Raw genomic sequence first — 18,290 nt, 5'->3', positions numbered from 1 at the left:
TACTGCTAGTTACATATTCGGAGCATAGGACGTGGCTCTGTGGGGACAGGCACAGCGTATGCTGGTGGAAGTGCCTATCTGTGGTCTTAGGGAGATCATTTCTCTTGGTCCTATAATTCAAGGATGTTCACCACACTCGGTGTGACATGCTAGAATGAGGCTTTCTTCACAATCTCTTCTCCAAGCCCACTTTCCTTTCTTCCTCGCTGTTCTCTCTCCTCCAGGAATGCTGTCTGCACCTCTCCCAGTTTTCCTAGTTAATCCCAAGTCATCCTTCAGGCAGCAGCTCCACCACGGCTCCCTCAGAGCAGCCCTCCCTGACCCTGGAGCACTCCCCATGACAGCACCCGCTTCTTCACAGCCCTCGTCACAACTGTCAATCAGCGAGGAGCTCTCCAGTACTATCCCCTCCCTCTGGAACACGCACTCCATAAATTCAGGAGCTTTCTGTCCTACGGCACTGTGCTTCACACAGTACGGAGTGTGTGCAATAAATATTTGACAGTGGTCAGAGTATGAAGAAATGAATGAATTTATTCCTGCAGTTCTGATGAAACCAAGGCCTAGCACAATCAGCTCTAGGACTTTCACTTGTTGCAAAGGCTCCACCAAAGAGCAATCCACCGCGTCTCCCATCCCCCTGCACATGCCACCCCATCTCCTCTTCCTGGGGAAGAGCATTCCCTTTGAAACGCTACCCTTCACACTGGGTAAGGACCCAGAGTGAAGGAAGATAGGTGAAGCTTGAAAAGCTGATCGGGACCTTCTCCTACCCAGAATTAGGGGATTTACCCATGTCTCCCACCGTAGGCCCAGAAAGTTTACATGACTTGCCCAAGGCCACCTAACAGTGGAGCCTGGACCCAGAACACGGCATGCCTGATCCTCAGTCATGCACATTTTCTCTTCGAGAAGCTTTCCCCAATACCAAAGGCTGTGCTTGAAATATATCTGTTCCCTCAGTAATCCTAAGTTTATTTGTCAAAGGTATTTCATTACCAGGGTTTCTATGAGGTTAATATAGTTTGGGAACTTCTTTTTATTGTGGTAAAATACACATAACATTTACCATTTTACCCATTTTAAAGCATATAGTTTATTGGTGTTAAGTACATTCACAATGTCATCACCACTATTTAGCTCTAGAAATTTAAAAAAAATATATTTCAAAGTATTATGCGGGTACAAATGTTTTTGGTTACATGGATTGGCTTTTGTAATGCTTGAATTAGGGTTATAAGTGTGCCCATCACCCAGACAGTGTTCACTGTATCTATTAGGTAGGTTTTCACCAATCCCCTCTTTCTCCCTCCCCCCATTTGATTTCCATTGAGTTATACTTCCCTCTATACACATGTGTGCTCATCGGTTAGTTCCAATTTAATAGTGAGTACATGCGGTGTTTGTTTTCCATTCTTGAGACACATCACTTAGGAGAATGGTCTCCAGTTCTACCCATATTGTTGAAAAAGGCATTAAGTCATCCTTGATGACTAAGTAGTACTTTGCGGTATGTGTGTGTGTGTATGTATATATATATATACACACACACACATACACATATATACCACATTTTATTAATCCACTTATGAACTGATGGGCATTTGGGTTGATTCCACATCCTTGCAATTGTGAACTGTGCTGCAATAAACATTCAGGTGCAGGTGTCTTTTTGATAAAATGACTTCTTTTCCTTTGGGTAGATACCTAGCAGTGGGATTTCTGGGTTGAATGATAGGTCTACTTTTAGTTCTTTGAGGAATCTCCACACTGTTTTTCATAGAAGTTGTACTAATTTGCAGTCCCACCAATAGTGTATAAGCGTTCCTTTCTCTCTGTATCCACCCTAGCATCTATTGTTTTTGGACTTTTTAATAAAAGCCATTCTAACAGGGGTAAGGCAATATCTCATTGTGGTTTTAATTTGCATTTCCCTGATGGTTAGTGACGTTGAGCATTTTGTCATGTTTGTTGGTCATTTGTCTATCTTCTTTTGAAAAGCTTCTGTTCATGTTTTTTGCCCACTTTTTAATGGGTTGTTTGATTTTTTTTTTTTCTTGCTGATTTTCTTGAGTTCTTTGTAGATTCTGGTTATTATTAATAGCCCTTTATTGGATGTATAGCTTGCAAATATTTTCCCCCACTCTTGTCTATTTGCTCTATTGATTATTTCCCTTGGCTGTACAGAAGCTTTTTAATTTAATCAAGTCCCATTTATTTATTTTTGTTGTTGCCGTGATTGTCATTGAGGTCTTCTTCATAAATTCTTTGCCTAGGCCAATATCTAGAAGTATTTTTCCAGTATTAACTTCTAGAATTCTTATGGTTTCATGCCTTACATTTAAATCTTTTATCCATTTTGAATAAATTTGTGAGTGGTGAGAGATACAGATCCTGTTTCATTCTTCTGTATGTGGCTATCCAGTTGTCCCAGCACCATTTATTGAATAGGGATTCTTTTCCCCAGTGTATATTGTTGTCTGTTTTGTCAAAGATCAGTTGGCTGTATGTGGATGGTTTTATGTCTGGGTTTTCTGTTCTATTCCATTGGTCTATGTCTCTATTTTTGTGCCAATAACCATGCTGTTTTGGTTACTATAGTTCTAGAAATTTTTTATCACCCCAAATGGAGACTCCATGCTTATTAATCATTCCCCATTTCTCTTTACCCTCAGCCCTTGGAAACCACTAATCAGCTTTCTGTCTCTATTGATTTTCTTATCCTGGATATTTCATATAAATGTATCATACAATATATAATCTTTTGTGTCTGGCTACTTTTGCTTAGGATAATGTTTTCAAGGTTCATTCATGTTGCAGCATGTATCAGTATGTCATTCCTTTTTATGGCTATATGGATAAACCACATTTTGTTTATCCATTCATCAACTGAGGATGTTTTGCTTGTTTCTACTTTGGCTATTATGATAGTGCTTCTATTAGGTCAGCGATCCCCAACCTTTTTGGCACCAGGGACCAGTTTCATGGAAGACAATTTTTCCACAGACCAAGGCGGAGCTGGGGTGGGAGTGGAGCTCAGACAGTGATGTGAGCGATGGGGAGTGGCTGTAAATACAGATGAAGCTTCGCTCACTTGCCTGCTGCTTACTTCCTGCTGTGTGGCCCGGTTCCTACGTTTCACAGAAGACAGTTTTTCTACAGACTGAGGAGGGGGGAAGGCAGAGGCAGAGGCCTGTGCAGCCTGGTTTCTAACAGACCACAGACTAGTACTGGTCCACAGCCTGGGGGTTGGGGACTGCAGTCTTATGTGTACAAATTTTTGGTTTGAACACTTGTTTTTAATTCTCTTGGGTATATAACTAGGGTCACATGGTAACTCTATGTTTTAAACTTTGGAGGAACCACCAAATGGTTTGCCACAGAGGCTGCACTATTTTACATTCCCACCATTAGTGTAGGAGGGTTCTAGTTTCTCCATATGCTCGCCAACCCTTGTTATAGTTTATTTTATTTTATAATAGCCATCCTAGTGGGTTTGAAATGGTTTCGATCCACATATTCTTAATGACTAATGGTATTAAGCCTCTTTTCATGTGCTTTTTGGCCATTTGTTTATCTTCTTTGGAGAAATGTCTACTCAAGTCCTTTGCCCATTTTTTAATTGGGTTGTATGTTTTCTCATAACAGTTCTTTGTATATTCTGGATATTAGACCCTTATCGGATATATGATTTGCAAATATTTCCTTCCATTCTATGGGTTGTATTTTCACTGTATTATTAGCGTTCATGGACACACCTTACAAGTTCCAGCTTCTATGCCTAATTCCTTACCCCAGGAATGCTCTGGAGATTGAACCATTCTGACACTCTAATCAAATTGAATCCAACAGCTCTTTTGGAACCTGCCCCAAATCAGCTCCCTTTCTAGGAAAGCCTGAGGCAACATCGCAAAGGTTCTGTGGTAAATTTTTGGTGAGGTCAGGGCTTGATGGTCCCTTGGAATGACCTCCTTTGGTGTTCCTGGTGGGAATGAGCGGTCTCCATTGAAAAATTATCATCAAATCCACAATAATTAATCATTTCTCTTACCCTATTTCCAACAAGTCCGAATGGTTTTCTCCTGTGTAACATGCCGAGAGAGCAAATGCTAAATTCCCAGTGTACTTCCTGTTTTCCACCTTAAAACAGTTAATCAAGGAAAACCTGATCTCATATTCTCCTGGTGGAATCATCAGATACAACAGCATACTAAGAAGACTCTTCAAATTAAACTTTTGGCTTGATTCCTTAAAGCTAAGCTTCCCTGAATACCATCCTTTTAATTTCATTTGATATGGTTTAAATAAATAACTAGTTGCTCTTATGACTATCTCTCCCTATAATCATAAAAATTTCAAATCTATAATCCCTTAAGTGGCATTAAAAAAAGAGATAAGGGTTTGTGTCCCTAGAAGTTGGAGGATGGAATTTCCCCTCATCTTTTCCAAATATAAAGAATGGGTAGGTAGCTAGGTAGGGTCAAGGGATCAGGGAAGTGGAGAGTCTTTCACCTTCTTGAGGTCTTTCTCAAATCTGGTTTCAGCGGCAGTTGTGTGCTTTGATTATATTTACATTCTGAAAATTTTTCATGTTTATGAACAAGATTAAAATATGCATGTAATTTACATCTCCAAATTCATGTTTATATTTTTCACAATAAAGTTACTGCGTTCCTTGGAAAGGTACCCACTGAGAAGGAGGGCTGCACAATGTACATTTTAATTACTCTGTATTTTTTGAGGGTTTGTAGCTGCTGTTTCACGCTGAGCTGCTGAGCTGTTGCTCTGTATTTACTCCGACTTTGATGAACCCACCTCATTTTCCTATCATTACATTTTGAAATCTGTCATAACAGTCTCACCTCACTGAACCTCCAACTAAACTTCAATTAAAAGCTAGCAACCCCATCTGATTCTCCTCTATAGCCTTGCCTATCATGTGATTTCCCCAAATCCTGCCACTTAAATGTACATACTGTACACCCTGCCAGGGAAATGTAAAGAACTAAGCTGTGGGTAAGTATAGCTCAAGAAATAGCCAGGAGCATCCCATCACTGACAGCAGAAGTCCCTAATTACCATGCCGAGCACAGAGCACAGGAAGAAGCAAGGCTTAAGGAGAAAAGCCTCCATCAAATCAGTGGGAAATGGCATTTCATTGCAGAGATGAGCTGCACACATCCTCATTTTTGAAAATGCATTCATCAGACACATTTCAGGCAGAACTTTCATTCTAAAATACTACTACTTTAGAGTCACAATGCCCTTTTTGTCTGCATGCACTCAAGAGACCCTCAAGCATTTAGAAATTGTTTATCTCACACATACACTCTTAAATACTCCTGCAGAACTATTTTTAAATAAATCTTACTATTCTTGATTTATAGGAAAACTGAGATACAAAAAAATTAGGTGTGCTGTCAATGCCACAAAAGCAGTGGGCAACGATCTAAGCTCAAATTCAGGGACCATAATTATTCTACAGGAAGCCCATTCCTGTACCTATGTCCCTGGCCTTATCTTTGAGGATAGGGTCACCTGTGGACAAGGAGGCATACAGCCAGTTCGCTCCCAAATTTAGCCTGTCTCATACCTAATCTGCCTCACCTCCTTCCAAGGGCTGTGCTCTACCCTCAACCCCCAAGCTGGAAGCCCAACTGCATCTCTGCTCAGCCTTCTCTTCATCTGAATTTGCTCAGCCCACTGGGTCTCCTTTAACTCTACCACTCACATCCAGCTCTTCCTCTCCCATCCAACTGTCACCACTGTCATTTCGACATTTATACACTGAAAGGAAAAATAAGCAAAAAGAATCATAAAAAGAGAAAGGATGTATGAAGGTACATCATAAACATGTGAACAAAATGGCAGCAGATGATGTGATGACAATATTAATATCACATAAAAGACAGTTCATAGCAAAAAAGAAAAAAAGAAGAAGAATTGGAGAGCACAGTGCAGAATGAGGAAAAAACAGGGCATTAATATAGCACCAACATAAGATACACTAGGAAAAAGGAAGAGAAATGGAATTTTTATGGTTAGGAGTCTCTAATCCATCCTGTTTTTTCTAACAGACCAAGGATACCAAAATCAAAACAAAACAAACATAAAACCCTATATAAGGGGATAGGTAATTTGAACAACAAATTAAATAAGGACAAATTGATAGATATAATGAACTTAATGGTATGCAGAAACTCCAGCTTCTAAAATATACATGAGATAGTTACTAAACTGGTAGTTACTGAAGTGATCAAATACTATGCTACAGAAAAAGCTTCAAAAATTCCAAAATGTAGTTGTCTTTTAGCCTGGACTCTTTAGCCATACAGTTATCAAAACTATGAAGACATTGACACAGGAAACTCAGTCCGGATGCTGGGAGCCTATGTCTTCCTGGAATGAGGTGACACCCTCTATTTCTCCACCATCTTGGTTTTAATGATTGGAACTTGCTCTGCCTCCATCCTGTTTTGATCAGGGTAACTTGAAACTTTGTTTTGAGACTTCCTGACTCAGGCCATGCTGCAGCAATGCCCAAAGCAGCACCTACCAGTTCCTTGTCTCACTATGAATTAAATACAGTATAGACATAAAAAATCTCCTAGAATACCTGAAGAAACAAAATACACACACAAATACTCTTCATATTTTCAGAAAAATAACATTAAAATACAGCAAAATAAAATTATGAAATGCTCCCAAAGATTTTCTTAGAGGCCAATTCATACACTAAAGGTTTTCATTATTTTTTCAAAGGAAATTTATGTGCTAAGCAATCAATTACACATTTAAAATCAAAAGAGAAGTACAAAAGAAGGAAAAAGGAAGAAAATAACAAATAGAGAAAAGCAAATAACATTCATAGAATACAAAATTAATAGAATTTACAAAGCCAAGATATAGTATCTTAAAAGCAAAACCAAAACAGACTATAAACACAAGTGACAACATACAACTCACTTATAAATCAATTCAATAAAAAGAAAGCCTGAATAAATATAGTTTGAGATAAGACAGGGTAAAAATAACTTACATGGAAGGGATTGTAATTATAAGAGGATATTTATATTAATATTAAAATAGAACCCAATACTACTAAATGAAAAATTTTTATAAAGTTGGCAACTTTCTGAAAAAACTGACTTAAGAAATAAAGGAAAAAGAGATTAGATCTGCAACCCTGAGAATACAAATAAAATAAAAATAACTAAAAAGTATCTTCAAATGGGGCTTCAAGTCAGACAGTTGTAGAGAAGTATCTCAAACTTCTAAGGAAGAACTAATTCCCATATATTTTCTATTCCAGAGTAGAAAGTATTCCTTTGGCCGGGCGCAGTGGCTCACGCCTGTAATCCTACCACTCTGGGAGGCTGAGGCGGGCAGATCATTTGAGCTCAGGAGTTCGAGACCAGCCTGAGCAAGAGCGAGACCCCGTCTCTACTAAAAATAGAAAGAAAAATTAATTGGACAACTTAAATATATAGAAAAAATTAGCCGGGCATGGTGGCGCATGCCTGTAGTCCCAGTTACTCGGGAGGCTGAGGCAGAAGGATTGCTTGAGCCCAGGAGTTTGAGGTTGCTGTGAGCTAGGCTGACGCCATGGCACTCACTCTAGCCCGGGCAACAAAAGCGAGACTCTGTCTCAAAAAAAAAAAAAAAAAAAAATCAGAGTAGAAAGTAATGGAAAGCTATGTAATTAATTTTATTAAATAGCATAAAAACCTACAGAGGAGAACTACTCAATATTTCCTATGAAAATAAATATAAAATCCTCAATAGGTTATTAACAAATATAATTCAATAAAATATTATAAGAATTAGTAAGATTTCTCCAAGGAATGCCAAAAAGGTTTAATATTCAATATTAAGGCCCCTTAAAAGTATTGTATCACTAGGGAAAATAAGTAAACTATGATTATCTCAGCTTACAGATTTTTGATCATATACCTAGAAAAATCCAAAAGACTCCACTGTTATTGTTATTTAAAAAGGAAGTTAACAAAGTGGTTGGAAATAAACTAAACAGTGAAATCTCAATAGTTCTTTTGTGTAACAGTAATAAACAACTGAAAAATATGAAAAAAATCCCACCTGCAACATCAGGAAATATAAATTAAGGAAACAAGAAATGTTTGAAATGTATAAAAAATACTTCAGTGTTCTATTGAAAGATACAAAAATACCTGAAAGGGATTGGGCAAGATTTCTTGCGGGAGGAACAAACCACAAACTATGTTAACTTTAAAAAAATTATTGAGGTGAAAATCAAGTGACATGCTACCATTTTAAAGTTGTACAATTTAGTGGCATTTAGTACTTTCACAATGTTGTAAATCATAATCATTTTCTATCTAGTTGCAAAATATTTCCATCATTCCAAAGTAAAACCCTATACTCATTAAGCAGTTTCTCTCCATTCCTCCCATACATTAACTTTTTAATATGATTTTATTGTATATATTAACAAATATTATACTGCACTAAAAAGAACAAAATGAGAAAATGTTCATGCGTACCATTTACTTGTATTAGCAGATTTTATAGTGGATATGCTATCTCTCATTTATATGTTTATGACCAGTTTCTAGCAGAGTACTTGGTACAAAATAGTAGATATTCAGTGATATTTGTTGAATGAATAAGTAAAAGTAGCCAATACACTGAAAAAGAAAATATTTTTAAAAATTAAAGTCTACAACTTTTTAACTTTATAAGTAATAAGGCTGGTCATCTACATTACAAAGGATTATCTTTGTTTTATCCCAAAACAACAAACCACCAGGTATCTTAAAGACAAATTCTCGGAACATTAACATTTATTTACTTCATTAAAATTAGGCTTATACCCATTAATACAGAAACTATTAGCAAGTCATTTGATGTCCCTAATCTCCATATTGATATAAATTAGAGCACAAATATTAGCTTTCTATCAGCAGGCAATATTGTTAAAGAGTTAATAATTGATTTTCCATCAGATTTTTAGACATAGGACAAGGTCTTTCAATTACGTTATTATTTGTATAATGAAAATTAGTGATCTAAATCAGAGTTTATAATTAAAAGAGTACTTGGTTTTCAGAAAGTTAAGTGGTTTGTCAATGTGCTGACCTTGCCAAAACCTATCGATGGCATACAGAGACTAGAACAAGAGACAGTGATGTTACATCCTGATTGCTAATTGATATTGAGTGCTTTTCCACGGGGTCATGTCTCAATAAAGTGCCCGAGTACTGTCTACTGGGGTCATCTCCCATACTGCCCTGTCAACACTGGGTAAAGAAACCACATGAGGGTAATAATGAATACATGCTTCCCATTTGTAACCTGACATTGACAAGAACACTTCAAGACTTGTGTGTTCTTTCGTCTAAAATTCTGCAGTCATTACTTTTACTAAGAGGAAGACCATGCAGACTCAGACAGGACTGACAATGCCGAAGTGATTTAACCCTCACAAGACAGGCAAACTTCAGGGAGACTTTTAAAATGTTTCATTTCCTTTTATTTTCCTGAATCTCACCTCTGCACTCCATTTATATAATGCACTCCATTTATATAATGTGTCATCAGAAGGCTTGCTGATAGGACAACCGTATAACATACTGGTTTTTTTTTTCCTATAAAGGATGGAGGGAAATGTATAGGAAAAACACATTTGATTATCATTTACAGTCAGGGACATGTTTTCTTTTCTAAGCATGAAATTCTGAACATGAAAGCTCGCAAGATGGACAGAGTAATACAGTGTGGCTGAAGAAATCAACCAATCGAAGATGCTTAGGACTGCTCTAATTTGTGTTCCACAGTAAGATGGATAACTCTCTTTTAGCCATGAATGGAAATGACTAGTGTAAATGGCAAAAGTGATACGATGTACGTATTTGATAATATTCTGTTTGGCATATTATATTAATTCTATTTAAGCATTTTGCTAAAAGAAATAAAGGGCAGACTCACAAATGACCCTTTATGGATCTTTTTCTCCATTATCATTTTACCTTCTCAACAGGGTCCTTAGCTCCATCTGATCCCTTAGAACAGAGCCCATTCTGTGTATTCAACATCAACTGTTTCTATGTATGCTCTCTGATGACGTATGCTATAAACAAACAGTAACTAAATAAATCCAGCTGAAATTAGCTGGGGTGCAGGGGAGAAGGTGGGAGCAGGTAGCACTGGAAAACGTGAGAAACTGTTACATGTTTTTGTGACTGCTGAGAATTTTTCAATACTCAAAGTTTTACATTTTTAAATAGATCTATCTATAACATCCTAAAGATTTTTTTTCTTTTTTTAAATTCATGAACATTTGTAGCATTTTCATTCTTGACTCTGCTGATGTAACTTTACTGTTAGTCTTGGAAATACCTGCAGGATATTGGTAAGAGAGCTATCATAGTGGCCACGGATTTTATCTTTCCCCTTCCACTCCCACAAAATGTTTAGTTCCTTGAAAAACAGTATGTGTGTCCCAGTACAAGGCAGAGTGAGTTCTTTTGCTTGTAGAACCTGGGATACCAGGGGCTGCACCTGGATATTCATCTGTGCATCTGCCCTCTCCTCTATCAGCGCTGGCCTCAGAATGTCCTGGCAGCAACTGCGACTACTCAATTTCTACAAAAAACATCACGGGATAAAGCCATCCTCTGGGGATCGTTGCTGAGCAACTCAGCAACGGAAGGGACACTTCAGCTCCCTGTGTCCCTTCAGTCAAGAGGGCAAAACTGTTTCTGTGGCTGCTCCAAAGCCTCTGGGTGGAGCCCACTGAGAAGACAGTTTCTCTATATCTTCATACCTCACTGCTAATATAAAACCCCATGGAATTGTAATCCAAAGGGAGGGGAAAAATGTTTTACAAGACAAAAAGGTTGATATGAAATAGACATCACATTTTAAGTATCCTGAGATTACTGTGGCATGATTCTCTTTGGACAGAACACAGACATTCTCTCTTGCATGTTACCTAACACCATGTGTAAGATCCTCCAAATACAGCAAAGAGTTGGAAAGAAAACCTTTTGCTTAGGTCACTATTTGGTTTCATAATCTTTGGCTTCTCTCAAGAGATTATCATAGAAGGAATCAATCATTAGGCAAATTTTTGCATCAAGAATCTCCCTTTCAAATGGAGAAAATTTTAACTGCGTTTACTGAAAAACCAACTAAATAAAAAAACTTGAAATCTAACTGAAACACACTCAAGACTATGTTGAAACAACTTAATGAAAAATGATCATTTTGTGATAAATACCAAATAAGAGCAGTCAAACTAAGTCAAAAAGCGTAAATGAAAATTGTCAAGGTTATTTTCTATCTAACACCATGACTTAAAGGCTTATAGAAAACGAGAAAAAAAAAATCACTGTTATCTCTCAACCCTTCTTTCCAAAAGAATAAATACCAGAACAATGTGCAGTGTATGGACTTGATTTCCAACACTGGGAAAGTGGATGATTTTTAGAAACCACTTCCATTAGGCTAAAAAAAGGACGCCCAGAAACTCAGCAGTAGTCAAGGAATAAATGATACAGACTAATGTAAAATGCAACCGAAGGCAGTCTGAAAACTCTGCAAGTAGTCTGAAGTGTAAAAATAAGAAGATGGCCACTGCTTAGGTAGACGGCGTAGCGTGAAATGGAACAAACTCAAAAGACGACAGACAAAAGCATGATTCAACTTCTATCTTGCTTCTGCCTTCACACCAAAAATCATTTTCAAAGTTGTAAGTAGAACAAGGTACAGAGGAGTCACACCCTAGTTAGGAGCAATATTAAGAGAATGCTTTTAACCATCTTGCATTTTTCCACTGGCCTTTACAATACACAACATATTTTTTGTAAACGTTTATGCAGATAGGGCTTGAGAAACCAAGAAAAGAACATAAAAGATAGTAGCTGGAGTTTAATTATTACCAACACAGCATTAGTCAAGTCCAGCAAAGTTATGGAATGTCTTGGTAGCCCCAGAAAATATGGCACTAATAGCATCAAAGGAACTTGCTGATGTGGTCAGAGAACCACCATCTTAAAAGAAACCACAGCTGTATCAGAAAAAGGCAAATGCCTAGGCTCCTCCTAAGGTAGGATCCCCAAATCTAAGTTTGTTGCTGGGTCCCAACAATCAGCAGAGTAGCTATCTGGTATAGCAGGCAGGAGCACGGGCTTTGCAAATGCAATTCTGCCATTTGTTACACGTGTCCCTCGGGAAGGCATTTGACTTCTCTAGACCTTACCTTTCTCATTCGTAAGACAGAGACAATAATAGCACCTATCAAATGTGAGACTAAATGAGGTAACACATATAAAGCATTTAGCATGGTGCCTACCACATGACAGCTGATCAATAAATAGGAACCGTTATTTTACTTTAGATTACATAGAAAGTATTTTTGTACTTAGAAAAGGAAGCAGTTATTACTAGGATGCAACATGAGTTCACAAAGACCAGATGATGTTATCTCTACGATTTTCCTCTGGTCTTAAATATAATGTAATATGTCTAGATTTCTGCAAGGTCTTATAAGATCTCCTAGTGGGTAACAGAAATGTATCAATTGGTTATTCATCTAGTTTGATAGCTGGTAGCTAATTGAATAACCATGCCTAAGAAGTATTGTTCAACAAATATTTATTGTGTGGTACTATGTGTCTAGCATGTCCTAGACATTGGAGATTCAAAAATGAGTAAGGCAGATAAAAATTCCTGCCTCCGTGGAGTTTAGAATCTAATGAGACCATAAACAAATAAATTATATAGAATAGTAGAAAATGAAATGTTACAGGGAAATACTAGAGCAGGGTAAGGCTCTGGGAGTGTGAGATGGGTCATTATGTTTGTAATCTGTTTGATGAAGGTTAACATGGCTACAGGTTACAGCAAACAAAGGGTTAAGTTCATTATTGAGGAAAACTCTATGCTTAGGCAGTATTTATTATATACTTAACCCTGTCAGGCGAAGCCTTGCCTTAGAAAATATATCATATATAATGCTTCATACAAGACAGGCAAGATTTTCCAAAGCAAGTTAGCAAGTACTGGGAGTCCAAGACACTCTGTAACTTTACTGGACTTGACTAATCTGTGTTGGTGATAATTAAACTCCAGCTGCTGACTTTTATGTTCTTTTCCTGGTTTCTCAAACCCTACCCGTATAAATGTTTTACAAAAAATATGTTGTGTATTGTGAAAGCCAGTGGAAAAAAAATTTTTTTTTTAAATTTTTCATTTCCACCTCTAGGCTGCAGTTGCCTTCTATAGCATTTTATCCTGCACTCTGAGAACCGTTTGAGGCTTCTCGTGGGCTTGCCGGTGGCAAAATCGAGGCTCAGGGGTGGGAAACACAACCCACAGTACAAAGGCCTGCACTTTTTAGATCCTTTTGTAATTCTGGCTTTAGAAAAAAATCAAAGGTTTCATTCTGCAGTGAAGACGCTTTTTCCCCTTTTCACAGAAACTCTAATATCTATAAAGACCTACTCAGTGAAGCCTAAAATGCTTTCTAGACACATGGTTGTAGCAATAAAAGTGTGTCTTCACCTCCCGCTGTACCTCTGAGCTCACAGAATTTGTTACTCTACTGACAAATAACCCCCCCAACACTTTGCCGTAATTAGAGCCAATGGTCCTTTTCTAGATATGGCACAGTGCAACCTACAATATTAATTTTTTCCCCTATTTTTGCAGGCCTAAGCTGAATGACTCTTATACTAGTCCGAGCCTGGAGTCAGGGGGATATTTATTGCAGGTCACAGGCTGGGAATAGCAATGATTGCGGGCAAACCCAGATAAATATGAACCAGTCACCCAGCAGTCAGACATGGCATGGCCTGCTACATTAGCCACCCTTTGAGCCAAGCAGGCACCCTAGCAGTCCTCATTTACAAAGGAAAAAATCAAAGAATCTTAATAGAGTTATTGGTGGGCTTATTTTTCATCATTACGTGGCTTTAAAAGGAAAGTCCTGGAGTCAGCTCTGATCAATACGGCCTCTCCTGCTTCCAGCTTTCAATCTATTAAGCAAGAAAAGGCCTTTATGTTGACACTAATCCCACTGCGCCCCAAACGAAGAAGAAGAAGAAAAACATCTCCCGAGAGACTATCTATTTAATATCCACACAGTCAGTTTTTAGAAAAACAAAACACAGTAAAAAAACCCAAGGAAGTGAAGACTATCAGGACGACGCTCTTGGAAAACCCCTCTTGAAAACGCACCTGAGTAAAAGAAAAGTCAAAAGATGAGAGAACGCAATTACATCCAGGGCACTCAAAATCTGCCTGTGAGAGAGTCTAGTTTCTAGAAAGTCACTTACTAATTAATTCACGTGCTTATTCACTCGTTCATGGATGACCGTTGGGCACAAATGCGGTGCCAGTATTGGGGACGGGATGATGAGCAAAACACACAAGCGTGCTCCTCGTGCACCTGACATTCCATGGAGAGAGCCGGGCAATACACAAACAAACACGGAAATGGAGACAATGACAAGAGCTTACGAGAAGAGTAAACAGGGTGATGTGAGAGGGCTGGTGTGAGCACTGCGGTTCCTTTTGGCACTAACATTACCTCACATCACAAAGGTATAATGGGGACTTTCAGTTCTTTGCATGTGAGTCCTAAGATGAGAGAGCACACGAATGATAATAGGTGTAAAATCCAAAAATATAACAACATAAATTTGAAAAGCAGTAGCAATATGGGATCCCAATTTCTAGCACATCCCCAAGACCCTCAGAAGAACCTATTTATAGTTTCTTCGCAGCCATTCTGAAAAGGTAGAGAAAAAAAAAAATCACAGGTTTTTGAAAAGAAATTTTGCAAATAACATGGCAGTATTGCAAAATGCAAATGTAAATGCTGCTGAGCCATCTGTTCAATATTACAGCAACATTGGGGAAAGGCTCTGAAAGAAATGATGTTTGAAATCATTAAAAAAATAACATGTCAAGTTTAAAATACTCAAGAATATAAAAACCAGCATCAACACATTCAGCAACCATATGGCCCTACAGCAGGTTAAAAAAAAAAAATCGCCCTGCTTGCAATTTCTACTTCAACCCAATGGTTTCTAAAACATGTTTCTTTTTCTCATTTGAGTACCTTTTCTTTCTGTTGAATTCCCTGGAGTTTACAGTTACCTAGGTCATGATATTCATTACACCCTTTCTGAAGTACGAGATAAATGTAGTGAGGAAGATGAAGTCAACTGTTCCAGTAAAAGGGACATGGAGGTGACTACATATAAATTGTTGAACACATCTTGTTTTTGGTTTATTGATTTATCCACACTGATCTCACAGTCTCAGTAATAACTGCTAATCTCACTGAGGATCGTAATTTTCCGGGCACTCTGCTCAGTGCTTTACATTCATTACATCATTCAATCACCACAATTTTATACAGCAGATTCCGTTAGTATCCACATTTTACAGATGAGGAACTTCCTCAGAGTCATACAGGTAGCATGTGGCAGGCCATAGTCCCTAAATGTGATGTGTGAGCCACGTCTGTGTTCTTAACTGCTATTATATGCAATTTATCAGTGCTCAGGCGTTTGTGTGGACAAACCTGTGTTGACTTTTCAGGGCTAAAAAAGTACATGTTTGAAGGTAGAGCTCGTTCCCTTGTCTCATCAAGGAGAGAATCTTGGAGAAGTGTCTTAAACTAAACTTTAAAGAACAGAGTTATAGGTCTGTTCTTATTCCAGAGGCAGAAGACAGAATGAGAATCATAGAGTTGGGAAAACCAGGAGCAAATGCAAGAAATTTAGTGAATTAATACTGCCAGGGTGTGGTTTTAGAAGATTGAGACCAGAAAAACTCACCCTGTCCCTCTACGATAGACTTATACCAAAATTTCAACATTTTTTTTTTTTTTTGAGACAGGGTCTCACTCTGTTGCCTAGGTTATAGTGCAGTGGCTCAATCATAGCTCACTGCAACCTCGAATTCTTGGGCTCAAGTGATCCTCCTGCCTCAGTCTCCTGAAGCTGAGACTACAGGCGTGCACCACTACACCTGGCTAATTTTTCACAAGAGGTGAGGTTTCCCATAGTTTTCCACTATGTTCCTCAGTCTGGTCTTTAACTCTTGGCCTCAGGCAATCCTCCTGCCTCAGCCTCCCAAAGTGCTAGGATTACAAGCATGAGCCACTATGACCAGATTCACCTTAACTTTTAAAATGACATTTACAAAGCCATGAGTTACACTGTCATCAACAGATAATAAGCCCTCCCACCTAACCCAAAGCATCTACTACCAGGTATATAACTTTATCTCATAGAAGCAGGGTTCCTGTTACAGTAAACTTTCCAGCATCTATCTGAGGGTAGGCCAACTGTACCTAACACAGTGTCTAACCAGAACTGCAGAGATGTGAATGTGGAAAATCAAGCCAAGAATTTGTGATAAATATTTCAACCTGCAAGGTGGAAACGCAATCTGAAGCCCATTGGTTTTATTATTGTTTAAAACTCATGTCATAAGCCAATTCCTATATTTAATAAAAATTACAAAATTTATAAAGGCCCAGGGAATAACAAATTTATAATGGAAATCCTTGGGGTTTCAAACGAATTAAGAAACAAGTTTCATTCAACGTAATAGCTTCACATAGTGTCTTGTGGATACAGTGGGAACCCAATGCATGATTACTGGAGAACAGTATTAATTCAACTATAAAAATCAGCATTACATCAAAGGTCAGTGTCTGGTGCATGCATTTTAAATGCTAAAGTTGCTTTTATATCTGGATTATAAGAAGACTTTTTAAAATTACAAAGCATGTTTAAACAACTTGATGACTAGTTTAGGATGAACCTGAAGGAAGTCAAGCAGTAAGAACATCTGCCAAACACCCAAGTTCTCTAAATGTAGAGATATAAAGGCAATTATAAATGTAACCCTATCAAAAGCAAAAAACATAGAAAGGAATAGCTGTGTGTGTAGCCAGTCATTTCCAAAAATCTGCAAATCTACAGGCTCTTTAGTTGTGTCTATAAAACGGCCGGGAAAGGAGTTACTGATGCATACGGCCCTGAGCATTGGTCTCAGTGCAGAAAATTATTTGGTCCTAATAAAACACTTTTCCAAGACTTTCTCTGTCTATTGCTTTTAACTAATGATTTTATCTCTTAATTAGCAATCTTGTCTGTCTTTAGCAACCCTTTAAATCCCAGGTAGCCAAAGAGTAACAAATAAAATAAATAGAATAAACAACAATAACTTGGGTAAAACAAGCCAACATGATAAGCAGTTGTGGAGTTACAAACTTATTACAGAAAAATTCATCTAAACAAATACACATAAATACATAACCATTAATTACAGCTCACAACCTCTCATCACTTTTGCTTCTGTTCTCTAACTCAGGACACCTGGTAAACTTCTGGTCTAGAGTGGCATTTTATTTTTGCCAATAGTTGTCTGTATATAGAGCTTGGCCCCTTCTCCACTCACTAGGGAGTCCTGATAATAAGGATGCTAAGATTTAGAATGCCATAGCAGGAAATATAATTAGTGTCTTGTGGATACAGTATTATATTATACAGAAATATAATATTACCAAAAATTCTAAATGAAGATTAAGAAATAGACCTGCATATAATAGTCAATTTATTTTTGATGAAGGCAATTTGTCAAAAGGTAATCCAATGAGGAAAAGATAATCTTTTCCCAAATGGTGCTATTAATAGAACAAATGGATCTCTATATGTAAACAGATGAACCTCAAACCCTCCCTCATACCACAAGTGCCTCAAAATGGAGCTTAGACCTAATTATAAGAGCCAAAATACAAAATTTCTAGATGAGAACATAGGTGAAAATCATAATGACCTTGGGTTAGGAAAACATTTTAAACAAGACATAAAAAGCACAAACTACAATAAAAAAAGAATTGACTGTTAAAAACTTTTCCTCTTCAAAAGACACTGTAAAAAATGAAGAGACAAAGGGTTTTTTGGGGGGGGTGATGAAAATGTTTGAAAATTGACTGTAGTGATGGTTGCATAACTCTTCGAAGACACTAAAAACCAGTGAATTATACACTTTAAATGAGTAAACTGTATACTGTGTGAATTATGTCTCATAAACTGTGATAAAATATTAAGAGAATCTGTAGTCTGGAAGAAAATATTTGCATAACATACATTTGATAGAAGATTTGTAACCAGACTAAAGAATTCTTACAACTCAGGAAGAAGACAATCAACTCAATAAAATAGGGGCAAAAACACAATGATGGGGTATGTCAAAGAGCCACAGAGCCAACTGAAAGAGCTCCT

The 18,290-nt window shown here is 37.6% G+C and overlaps 1 protein-coding gene across 1 annotated transcript in view; it reads right to left on the bottom strand.

Annotated features, from left to right (window-relative positions):
- AFF3 (AF4/FMR2 family, member 3) overlaps nt 1–18,290 on the bottom strand; it is a 506,791-nt gene that overhangs the window by 253,464 nt on the left and 235,037 nt on the right. The window lies entirely within an intron of this gene.

This window comes from Propithecus coquereli, unplaced genomic scaffold, assembly GCF_000956105.1.
Source record: "Propithecus coquereli isolate 6110/MARCELLA unplaced genomic scaffold, Pcoq_1.0 Scaffold171, whole genome shotgun sequence".
Taxonomy (NCBI): domain Eukaryota; kingdom Metazoa; phylum Chordata; class Mammalia; order Primates; family Indriidae; genus Propithecus; species Propithecus coquereli.
This window is presented reverse-complemented; position numbering and strand designations above follow the sequence as displayed.